Here is a 12,023-nt window from a genome sequence, read left to right as displayed (position 1 = left end):
GAAATCTTAAAAATTAGGGCAGAAATAAATGCAAAAGTAACTAAAGAGACCATAGCAAAAATCAACAAAGCTAAAAGCTGGTTTTTTGAAATAATAAACAAAATTGACAAACTGTTAGCAAGACTCATTAAGAAACAAAGGGAGAAGAACCAAATTAACAAAATTAGAAATGAAAATGGAGAGATCACAACAGACAACACTGAAATACAAAGGATCATAAGAAACTACTACCAGCAGCTCTATGCCAATAAAATGGACAACTTGGAAGAAATGGACAAATTCTTAGAAAAGTATAACTTTCCAAAACTGAACCAGGAAGAAATAGAAGATCTTAACAGACTCATCACAAGCAAGGAAATCAAAAGTGTAATCAAAAATCTTCCAGCAAACAAAAGCCCAGGACCAGATGGCTTCACAGCTGAATTGTACCAAAAATTTAGAGAAGAGCTAACACCTGTCTTACTCAAACTCTTCCAGAAAATTGCAGAAGAAGGTAAACTTCCAAACTCATTCTATGAGGCCACCATCACCCTAATTCCAAAACAAGGCAAAGATGCCACAAAAAAAGAAAACTACAGGCCAATATCACTGATGAACATAGTTGCAAAAATCCTTAACAAAATTCTAGCAAACAGAATCCAACAACATATTTAAAAGATCAAACATCATGACCAAGTGGGCTTTATCCCAGGAATGCAAGGATTCTTTAATATCCACAAATCAATCAATGTAATACACCACATTAACAAATTGAAAGATAAAAACCATATGATTATCTCAATAGATGCAGAGAAAGCCTTTGACAAAATTCAACATCCATTTATGATTAATACTCTCCAGAAAGCAGGCATAGAAGGAAGATACCTCAACATAATAAAAGCTATATATGACAAACCCACAGCAAGCATTACCCTCAATGGTGAAAAACTGAAAGCATTTCTCCTAAAATCAGGAACAAGACAAGGGTGCCCACTCTCACCACTACTATTCAACATAGTTTTGGAAGTTTTGGCCACAGCAACCAGAGCAGAAAAAGAAGTAAAAGGAATCCAGATAGGAAAAGAAGAAGTGAAACTCTCACTGTTTGCAGATGACATGATCCTCTACATAGAAAACCCTAAAGACTCTACCAGAAAATTACTACAGCTAATCAACGAATATAGTAAAGTTGCAGGATATAAAATTAACACTCAGAAATCCCTTGCATTCCTATACACTAACAATGAGAAAACAGAAAGAGAAATTAAGGAAACAATACCATTCACCATTTCAACAGAAAGAATAAAATACTTAGGAGTATATCTATCTAAAGAAACAAAAGACCTATACATAGAAAACTATAAAACACTGATGAAAGAAATCAAAGAGGACACAAACAGATGGAGAAATATACCGTGTTCATGGATTGGAAGAATCAATATTGTCAAAATGACTATACTACCTAAAGCAATCTATAGATTCAATGCAATCTCTATCAAACTACCAACGGTATTTTTCACAGAACTAGAAAAAATAATTTCACAATTTGTATGGAAATACAAAAAACCTCGAATAGCCAAAGTAATCTTGAGAAAGAAGAATGGAACTGGAGGAATCAACCTGCCTGACTTCAGACTCTACTACAAAGCCACAGTCATCAAGACAGTATGGTACTGGCACAAAGACAGAAATATAGATCAATAGAACAGAATAGAAAGCCCAGAGATAAATCCACGAACCTATGGACACCTTATCTTCGACAAAGGAGGCAAGAATATACAATGGAAAAAAGACAACCTCTTTAACAAGTGGTGCTGGGAAAACTGGTCAACCACTTGTAAAAGAATGAAACTAGAACACTTTCTAACACCATACACAAAAATAAACTCAAAATGGATTAAAGATCTAAATGTAAGACCAGAAACTATAAAACTCCTAGAGGAGAACACAGAGCAAAGAGAACAGAGAGCAAAACACTCTCTGACATAAATCACAGCAGGATCCTCTATGACCCACCTCCCAGAATATTGGAAATAAAAGCAAAAATAAACAAATGGGACCTAATGAAATTTAAAAGCTTTTGCACAACAAAGGAAACTATAAGCAAGGTGAAAAGACAGCCCTCAGATTGGGGGAAAATAATAGCAAATGAAGCAACAGACAAAGGTTTAATCTCAAAAATATACAAGCAACTCCTGCAGCTCAATTCCAGAAAAATAAATGACCCAGTCAAAAAATGGGCCAAAGATCTAAACAGACATTTCTCCAAAGAAGACATACAGATGGCTAACAAACACATGAAAAGATGCTCAACATCACTCATCATCAGAGAAATGCAAATCAAAACCACAATGACGTACCATTACACGCCAGTCAGGATGGCAGCTATCCAAAAGTCTACAAGCAATAAATGCTGGAGAGGGTGTGGAGAAAAGGGAACCCTCTTACACTGTTGGTGGGAATGCAAACTAGTACAGCCACTATAGAGAACAGTGTGGAGATTCCTTTAAAAACTGGAAATAGAACTGCCATATGACCCAGCACTCCCACTCCTGGGCATACACACCGAGGAAACCAGATCTGAAAGAGACACGTGCACCCCAATGTTCATCGCAGCACTGTTTATAATAGCCAGGACAAGGAAGCAACCTAGATGCCCATCAGCAGACAAATGGATAAGGAAGTTGTGGTACATATACACAATGGAATATTACTCGGCCATTAAAAAGAATACATTTGAATCAGTTCTAATGAGATGGATGAAACTGGAGCCCATTATACAGAGTGAAGTAAGCCAGAAAGATAAAGACCAATACAGTATACTAATGCATATATATGGAATTTAGAAAGATGGTAACAATAACCCTAAATGCAAAACAGAAAAAGAGACACAGATGTACAGAACAGACTTTTGGACTCTGTGGGAGAAGGCGAGGGTGGGATGTTTTGAGAGAACAGCATCAAAACATGTATATTATCAAGTGTGAAACAGATCACCAGCCCAGGTTGGATACATGAGACAAGTGCTTGGGGCTGGTGCACTGGGAAGACCCAGAGGAATCGGGTGGAGAGGGAGGTGGGAGGGGGGATCAGGATGGGGAACACATGTAAATCCATGGTTGATTCATGTCAAGGTATGGCAAAAACCACTACAATATTGTAAAGTAATTAGCCTCCAACTAATAAAAATAAATGGAAAAAAAATAAAATAAAAAGCAGAGACATTACTTTGCCAACAAAGGCCTGTCTAGTCAAGGCTATGGTTTTCCCAGTAGTCATGTATGGATGTGAGAGTTGGACTATAAAGAAAGCTGAGCGCTGAAGAATTAATGCTTTTGAACTATGGTGTTGGAGAAGACTGTTGAGAGTCCCTTGGACTGCAAGGAAATCCAACCAGCCCATCCTAAAGGAGATCAGTCCTGGGTGTGCTTTGGAAGGGCTGATGTTGAAGCTGAAACTCCAATACTTTGGCCATCTGATGCGAAGAGCTGACTCATTTGAAAAGACCCTGATGCTGGGAAAGATTGAGGGTAGGAGGAGAAGGGGACCACAGAGGATGAGATGGTTGGATGGCATCACCGACTCGATGGACACGGGTTTGGGTGGACTCCGGGAGTTGGTGATGGACAGGGAGGCCTGGCGTGCTGTAGTTCATGGGGTCGCAAAGAGTCAGACACGACTGAGCGACTGAACTGAACTGAACTTTCACCTACTACCTGGTAAGGATTGGCAAAAGGTAAGTCTCTTGAAGCCAAATTCAAATTCTTCCCATCAGAAAATATCAATCTGTTCCTAAACAGATAGGATTTGTTACTTTTATGGTTGTGAAATACACATAAAATATACCATGTTAACCATTTCTCAATGTACAGTTCAGTGGCCTTAAGCACATTTCTGTGCTACCATCACCACCAACGATTTCTCTTTTTTCATCTTGAAAAACTGAAATTCTAAACCCATTAAGCAACTTCCTGTGAAGTAAGTCAGAGAAAGATAAATATCATATGATATCACTTATACTTGGAATCTGGAAAAAAAAATGATAGAAATGTATTTACAAAACAGAAACAGATTCACTGAAAATAAACTATGGTTTACCAAAGGAGAAGGATGAAGAGTTTGGGATTAACATATACACATGGGCTTCCCCAGTGGCTCAGCAGTAAAGATTTCTGCCTGCAATGCAGGAAACACAGGAGACTAAGATTTGATCCCTGGGTTGGGAAGATCCTGGAGAAGGGCGTGGCAACCCACTCTAGTATTCTTGCCTGAAGAATTCCACGGACAGAGAGAAGCCTGGAGGGCTACAGTTCATGGGGTGGCGAAGAGTCAAACACGACTGAGGACTGAGCATGCACACACTTCTGCATCTAAAATAGATAACCAATAAAGGCTTATGGTATAGCACTGGGCATGCTGCCAAATATTCTATAATAACCTGAATGGGAAAGGATTTGAAAGAGAATAGATACATGTATATGACAATAGAAACACTTTGCTGTACTGTTGAACTAACATAACATTAGCTAATCAACTCTAGTCCAATATGAAATAAAAGTATATACAAGCCATGTTTATAATTAAACAAAACAAACAAACAAACAAAAAACCTCCCTATTTTCCTCCCCCAGGCCCTGGCAACCACCACTCTACTTTCTGTCTCTATGAATTTGACTACTCTAAGTGCCTCAAATAAGTGGAATCATACAGTATTTAACCTTTTGTGTTTGGTTTATTTCATATAACATAATGTTTTCAAGGTTCATTCATATTGTAGCATGTTTCAGAATGTCCTTTTTTAAGGCTGGATGATGTTCTGTTGTATGTTTATATCACATTTTGCTTATCCACTCATCCATTGATGGACACTGATGGAAGCAACGTTGCTTTTGGATATTGAGTATAATGCTATTTTCAGCATGGATAGGCAAATACCCTTCTGATTCTCTGGGGTATATACCACTGGGATTTCTCTTTAGGGATGAAATTTTCCCTGAAAGGTGGGGGTGGAGAGGAAAGAACCTAGCATTCTCTGAGAGTAAGTAAATCAGAAGCTGTCAGATGGGTGGTGAATACAGCAATTGTGAACCTACTCGTATTTAGATTAAACCTATGACTCTAGTGTGAGTGCAGACAGTTATGAATCTGTGGGAACCCCACTCCTCATCAGAGCCAGCTGCACATTCCCAGAGAAGATCAATGTGAAGGGGAGAGTTTGGAAGCCTGAGAGACCTGGATTCAAATCCCAGGAGGTGCCCTTATTAGCTACATGGCTTGAGCAGGTCAGAGGCCCAGTGAGATCCTCCGTCTCCATACCCACAACCCGAAGCTGATAAAACACTCTTCCATCGCTGACGTGACGCCTAATGAGAATGTGTATATGATACTGGTGTGTCGTAAGCAAACAATAAACACTGCATTTCCTCCATTATAAGGTACTCCTCCTTTTCTTTTCCAGTTTCAAATTCTAAGGTCCCTGCTCACCTCAGCTGAATGAAGAGTTTCCGAACAGTAAGTCCTTGGCCCAGAGCTATGTAGCAAAACTGTGAACAGTGTGGCTGAGGAACAGACTCCACTGTGGAACAAATGGGTTGAGGATAGATTCTGAAATTAGCAGTCCTGGGTATAACCTTTAAAAAGTCATTTCACTTCTCCAAACCTCAGCTTCTTCACTTGTAAAATGGAGCCAATAATAGTATATCTCCTAGGGTGGCTGTGAGGAGTGAGAGATGGATAGTGTTGTAACGCGCATAGCATAGAGCCCACACTGGGCAGCTGTGGAACCCAGAGGAGATGAGCGGTCCCCCCTCCCCTCAACCCTCAGGCATTTCTGCAGAAAGGGGAGTATAATGGGGAGTGTGTACCATTCTCTAACCCCTCTCCAGACTGTTCCATCAGCCTCCTCCATGCTTTCTCATGTCACCCTTAAGGCCTTAATCATTAAGTTTAAGAGAAGTAAAAAGTAGCTCACCCACTCGTCACCTATCCATCCATCCTTCCATTCATCCATCCACACAACCATCCATTCATTCAATCCATCCATCCTTCCATCTACCCACCCGCCCATCCACCCATCCATTCACCAAACCATCCATGAACCCATCCAACATTTATTGAGTGCTTGCCACATGCCAAGCCTGAAATAGCCATTGGGAACCAGGAGACGAATAGAACAGGCTTCTTTACAGGAAGTCAGGGGAGGAACAAATGCAATGGTAAGAATAACAAACACTTATTTACAGCTTTATGCTAGGTGTGGCTTCAAGTGCCTTTGTATGATTCACCTAGTTCTCCCAACAGGCCTTTGATTTAAAAAAAAAAAAAAAAACCTGGTAAGTAGTGGAGCTGGGATTTGAACTCAAGTCCTCTGGCTGCAGAGTCTATGCTTTCAACTAACTGAGAGTCAAAAACCTTTAACATCAGGTCCGGTACTAACACCAGTTCATCAGGACAAACATCGGTGATTTTCCGATGCTCTCATATGCCAGGCAAAAACCAGCCAGCCCTGCACGAACCACTCTTAACCTCGAGACTGTAGAACCCTAACACTAATGGAGTCTTGGAGCGAGGTCAAGGTTTTGGGCTTGGGGGCACACAAGAAGGTGTCTAAGAGCTCCCCAGAATCAGCAGGCAGCCAAGTGCCTGTGGGGCTCGAACACGCTGTAGATTGATGAGTGGTGAACATGTCAATTGCACTCCATCCTCACGATTCACTGAGCTCTCTTCTCACACACACTGGCTCATTTAACCTTCAACAGAGCCCTGTGAAGAGGATATAATTGCTTACCTCACTTCAAAGGAGCAAGCCGAGGATCACTGGCCCCAAGCCAAGGATGCCCAGCACACCTATTGAAGGCCCCTGTTCAGCTCAGATGAAAGAATTATTTCCAGAGAGCATCTCTGACCCAATTTGACATGCTTGCCAACAGCAAAAGAGCTGGACCTGCATTCAGCTTCTTTACCTCCCACAAATGACCAGCCAGATGTCAGGGGGTGCCTTTGTTTATTCTCTGCCATGGTGTCCCCTCTCAAGGTGGCCACACTGACTGCACTTCTAAAACAGCACCCCATTGCTGGTCACCGCCTGTCTGCTGTTTCCTCCGGATACTACAGAGATGTGGCATCACGGGAGAATTGCTTAGAGTCCGTTTCTCCCCAGCTAGACCGCAAGCTCCATGAGGGCAGGAAAGTTGTCCCTTTTGCTCTTTGCTGTACCCTCAACACCTAGAGGTGTGTGTGCACTGGAGACGGTTGCTGCGGTTTAGTTCAATGAATGAACAAACATATGAATGGAGGTGGGACAGAACGGGGGCCCCAAGCCCCAGACTACTGAGTCCAATAGTGGTCTGCGGCCTGTTAGGAATCAGGCCACACAGCAGGACGTGGGAGGGGGGGCGGTGGGGAGGGCTGGTAAGGGGGAGGGAGGCGAGCAGCAAAGCTTCAGCTGCATTTCCAGCTGCTCCCCCTTGCCCGTGTTACTGCCTGAACTCCGCCTCCTGTCAGATCAGCGGAGGTGTTAGATTCTCATAGAACTGTGAACCCTACTGTGAACTGCGCACGCGCAGAATCTAGGCTGTGCGCTCCTTATGAGAACCCAATGCCTGATGCTCTGATTCTGCACTATGGTGAGTTGTATAATTATTTCATTATATATCACAATATAATAATAATAGAAATAAAGTGCACAATAAATGTAATGTGCTTCCATCCCCTCACCCAGTCTGTGGGAAAACTATCTTCCACAAAACTGGTCCCTGGTGCCAAAAAGGTTGGAAACTGCTGGGTTAGAGAACTAACCAGGAAGAAGCCCCCTCACCCAGATCTAAAGTACCCTCTCACCTCGGGCTTAGCCTCGGGGCTACTAGGAACACTTAGCCTCTTGCTTCCCCTCTCCCAGATCTATCCCCTCCCAAGGACACTCTCCTAGGCATCATGCCCATAAAGAGAAAGTGAAAGTGTTAGTCGCTTAGTCATGTCTGACTCTTTGTGACCCCATGGACTATAATCCACCAGGCTCCTCTGTCCATGGGATTCTCCAGGCAAGAATACTGGAGTGGGTTGCCAACCTTTCTCCAGGGGATCTTCCCAACCCACGGATCAAACCTGAGTCTCCTCACATTGAAGGCAGATTCTTTACTGTCTAAGCCACCAGGAAAACCCATGCCCATAAAGGGCCCCTCATTTCAGAAACTCTTTTATATGACACCCCACAGTCTCACTCCAGGTCTTTCTTGCTCATCCATTGCCTCACACACATGTATACTCCCCTATTTCTACCGCAAAACAGTACCAGGCTTAGTCTATTTCATCAAGTATTTTGAAATCCTGTAAACTCATTCTTGCAAAAGTACTGACAAATGATGACAGGTGTCATCATTGATGACAAAATTAAATGATGATTTTTAAAGGGGTTCTTCTATTTGGAAACAATATAGTAGTAACACATTAGAATGGATAATTGTAGGAGTTCCCAGTATTCCAGAAACTTAATATGCCTCAGCATATACAGAATATTACCTTCAGATGCCATTCATTCATTTCTTCATTTGACACTCCAGCAAACATTTACTAAGTGTCTTGTGCTTGCCCAGCAGTGTCCTGTGTGCTGAGGATATGAGAGTGAGCGAAGTTCCTGATCTCAGAAAATTCACTGCATAGTTGAAAGAGATGGCTGCTGCTGCTGCTAAGTCACTTCAGTCGTGTCTGACTCTGTGCAACCCCGTAGACGGCAGCCCACCAGGCTCCCCCGTTCCTGGGATTCTCCAGGCAAGAACACTGGAGTGGATTGCCATTTCCTTCTCCAATGCATGCAAGTGAAAAGTGAAAGGGAAGTCGCTCAGTAGTGTCTGACTCTTTGCGACCCCATGGACTGCAGCCTACCAGGCTCCTCCATCCATGGGATTTTCCAGGCAAGAGTACTGGAGTGGGGTGCCATTGCCTTTTCCAGAAAGAGATGGAGCTGTAAGCAAAGACCTTGAGTTTTCATTCTCATTCTTAGGATTATAATAGAGGGTGGATGCTCATGCAGGGATCAAGGCAGCAAGGAAGCCCTGCTGGGGAAACTGCAATCTGCACTGGCTGCTGGGGCTTGACTGGGAGCTCCCCAGGCAGACGAGAGCAGCAAGCACTGCAGTACCTGCAACGGGGCAGAGTCTGAAATGGCACAAACCAGGCTGGCGCTGGGTCCACTCATTTCATGAGACCCTTAGAAGTGGCTGAAGCTGAGCAAAGCCAAGGCATTTGTTACAAGTAATAAGTAAAAGCAACAGGGCAGGGTGTCTTGGGATGGAACAGATGCCAGAAGTTCATCCCTCCCTTTCGAATCTTAGAGCCTGTGTTCCTAGGGTTCTCAGTTCCCAATTAAATGGCCCAAGCTCATGATCATAACAACACAGGAGGCAAACTGGCTGTCTCTGCACAAAATCTGCAGTGTCTCCCCAACCCTGGCATGTCTGAGGAGCTGTTTCAATATTCTGCTACCCTCTCCCCTGCCTGTTAAGGGAAAGAAAACCTACATCATTAACCATGACAATGATGGGTGACCTGAGAGTTTTCTGTGACCTGCCAACTGAGGTACGTGCCTTTTTGCAAAATTCCCAAGATGCTGCTTTTAATTTAGCTTGAACCCAAGTTTCCCTCCCAGGCACTATATCTATCCAATGTGTTTGGTTGCTCAGTCAAAAAAATCATTTTTTTCCCCCCTTTTCTGGCCTTCTCTGATACAACAAGCCTCCAGCAACTGTCAGAAAAGAGGGCAAGTAACATCCGTGGTAGAGAGAAGCCTAAGAAACTCGTTCAACCACACAGCAAGGCACTGTACTCACTGCAGAGAGACACAGGCTGTTCCATGGACATGGGCCTATTCGTGAGTCACCAAGCATAACGGGACATTGTTGAAAGTGTTGGGAACATGAGAATTTCCTCACTGCCCAGCTTAGGTGATGTTGGAGCTACATTTGCCTCCAGAAATGAAGTCAGACAGACTCGGCCCAGCTTCCAGTTGCCAGGCCCAAACCATGGGGCCACCATGTTTTCAGGCTGATTTTGTGCATGGGAGTCACCCCCTGGGTTGTGTTTAAGGATCAGTGTCTCATCTGAATACAACTGAGAAGTAAATGCTTTGACAAAGGATGTGCACAGAATTCTGGCCAGAGGGTCCTAGTCCACAGAAAAGGCTATATTCTTTTTTTATTTTATTTTATTTTATTTATATATATATATATTTTTAAATTTTAATTTTTTCCCAATTATTTTTATTAGTTGGAGGCTAATTACTTTACAATATTGTAGTGGCTTTTGCCATACATTGACATGAATCAGCCATGGATTTACATGTATTCCCCATCCTGAACTCTGCTCCCACCTCCCTCCCCATCCCATCGCTCTGGGTCTTCCCAGTGCACCAGCCCTGAGCACTTGTCTCATGCATCCACCCTGGGCTGGTGATCTGTTTCACACTTGATAATATACATGTTTCAATGCTATTCTCTCAAAACATCCCACCCTCGCCTTCTCCCACAGAGTTCAAAAGTCTGTTCTATATATCTGTGTCTCTTTTTCTGTCTTGCATATAGGGTTATCATTATCATCTTTCTAAATTCCATATATATGCATTAGTATACTGTTGGTCTTTATCTTTCTGGCTTACTTCACTCTGTATAATGGGCTCCAGTTTCATCCATCTCATTAGAACTGATTCAAATGTATTCTTTTTAATGGCTGAGTAATATTCCATGGTGTATATGTACCACAACTTCCTTATCCATTTGTCTGCTGATGGGTATCTAGGTTGCTTCCATGTCCTGGCTATTATAAACAGTGCTGCGATGAACATTGGGGTGCACGTGTCTCTTTCAGATCTGGTTTCCTCGGTGTGTATGCCCAGGAGTGGGATTGCTGGGTCATATGGCAGTGCTATTTCCAGTTTTTTAAGGAATCTCCACACTGGTCTCCATAGTGGCTGTACTAGTTTGCATTCCCACCAACAGTGTAAGAGGGTTCCCTTTTCTCCACACCCTCTCCAGCATTTATTGCTTGTAGACTTTTGGATAGTAGCCATCCTGACTGGCGTGTAATGGTACCTCATTGTAGTTTTGATTTGCATTTCTCTGATAATGAGTGATGTTGAGCATCTAGAAAAGGCTATTTTCAAGACACACACACACATACACCAGGGCTCTGTCTTGTCAGATAGACTGGTGGGAAGAGGAAAAACTTGCCTATGCTTTGGTGTGAGGAAGGGATATGGTAGGCATGCAGGCAACCATCCATCTAGAATATTATATCATAGCTCTCATTTCTTGAGTAACTTATAGGCCATGCACTGTTCAGTGCTGTATGTACATGACTTCATTTCCTCCCTATTCCTAAGACCCAGGCAGGTCATGCCAACCTCATTTACAGAAGAAACTAGACTCTGAGAGGTGACAGAACACATCTATAGCACAGAGTCAGTGATTTGCACACCCGGGATTTGAACCCAAGTCTGAGGGACACCACATGGACACCACCAAATGGCCAATACTGAAATCAAATTGATTACATTCTTTGTGGCCGAAGATCGAGAAGCTGTATACAGTCAGCAAAAACAAGACCTGGAGCTGACTGTGGCCCAGATCATCAGTTTCTCATAGAAAAATTCAGGCTTAAACTAAAGAAAGTGGGGAAAACCACTAGGCCAGCCAGGTATGACTTAAATCAGATCCCCTATGAATATGCAGTAGAGGTAACAAATAGCGTTAAGGGATTAGATCTGGCAGACAGAGTCCCTTAAGAACTATGGACGGAGGTCTGTAATACTGTATAGGAGGCAGTGAACAAAACCATCCCAGAGAAGAAGAAAAGCAGGAAGGCAAAGTGGTTATCTGAGGAGGCCTTACAATAGCTAAAGAACAAAGAGAAGTGAAAAGCAAGGGAGAAAGGGAAATGTATATCCAACTAAACGCAGATTTCCAAAGAACAGCACAGAGAGATGAGAAGGCCTTCTTCAATAAATAGTGTATAAAACCAGGAGAAAACAAAAGAAAGGGAAAGACTAGAGATCT

General features: G+C 42.7%; 1 protein-coding gene and 1 long non-coding RNA gene across 13 annotated transcripts in view; both read right to left on the bottom strand.

Moving 5' to 3' along the window:
* Positions 1-12,023, bottom strand: part of LOC122683788 — a 267,413-nt gene that overhangs the window by 98,148 nt on the left and 157,242 nt on the right. The gene's annotated exons all lie outside the window — the stretch shown is intronic.
* On the bottom strand, positions 4,169-11,608 carry LOC122683795. The gene is made up of 3 exons (XR_006337830.1): positions 11,476-11,608; positions 5,547-5,554; positions 4,169-4,179 (listed from the first exon to the last, which is right to left on the bottom strand). It is a non-coding gene; the product is annotated as an uncharacterized LOC122683795 (long non-coding RNA).

The sequence above is a fragment of the Cervus elaphus genome, chromosome 25, assembly GCF_910594005.1.
Source record: "Cervus elaphus chromosome 25, mCerEla1.1, whole genome shotgun sequence".
Lineage (NCBI taxonomy): Eukaryota > Metazoa > Chordata > Mammalia > Artiodactyla > Cervidae > Cervus > Cervus elaphus.
The sequence above is the reverse complement of the archived record's forward strand: the minus strand, read 5'-3'. Positions and strand labels throughout refer to the sequence as shown.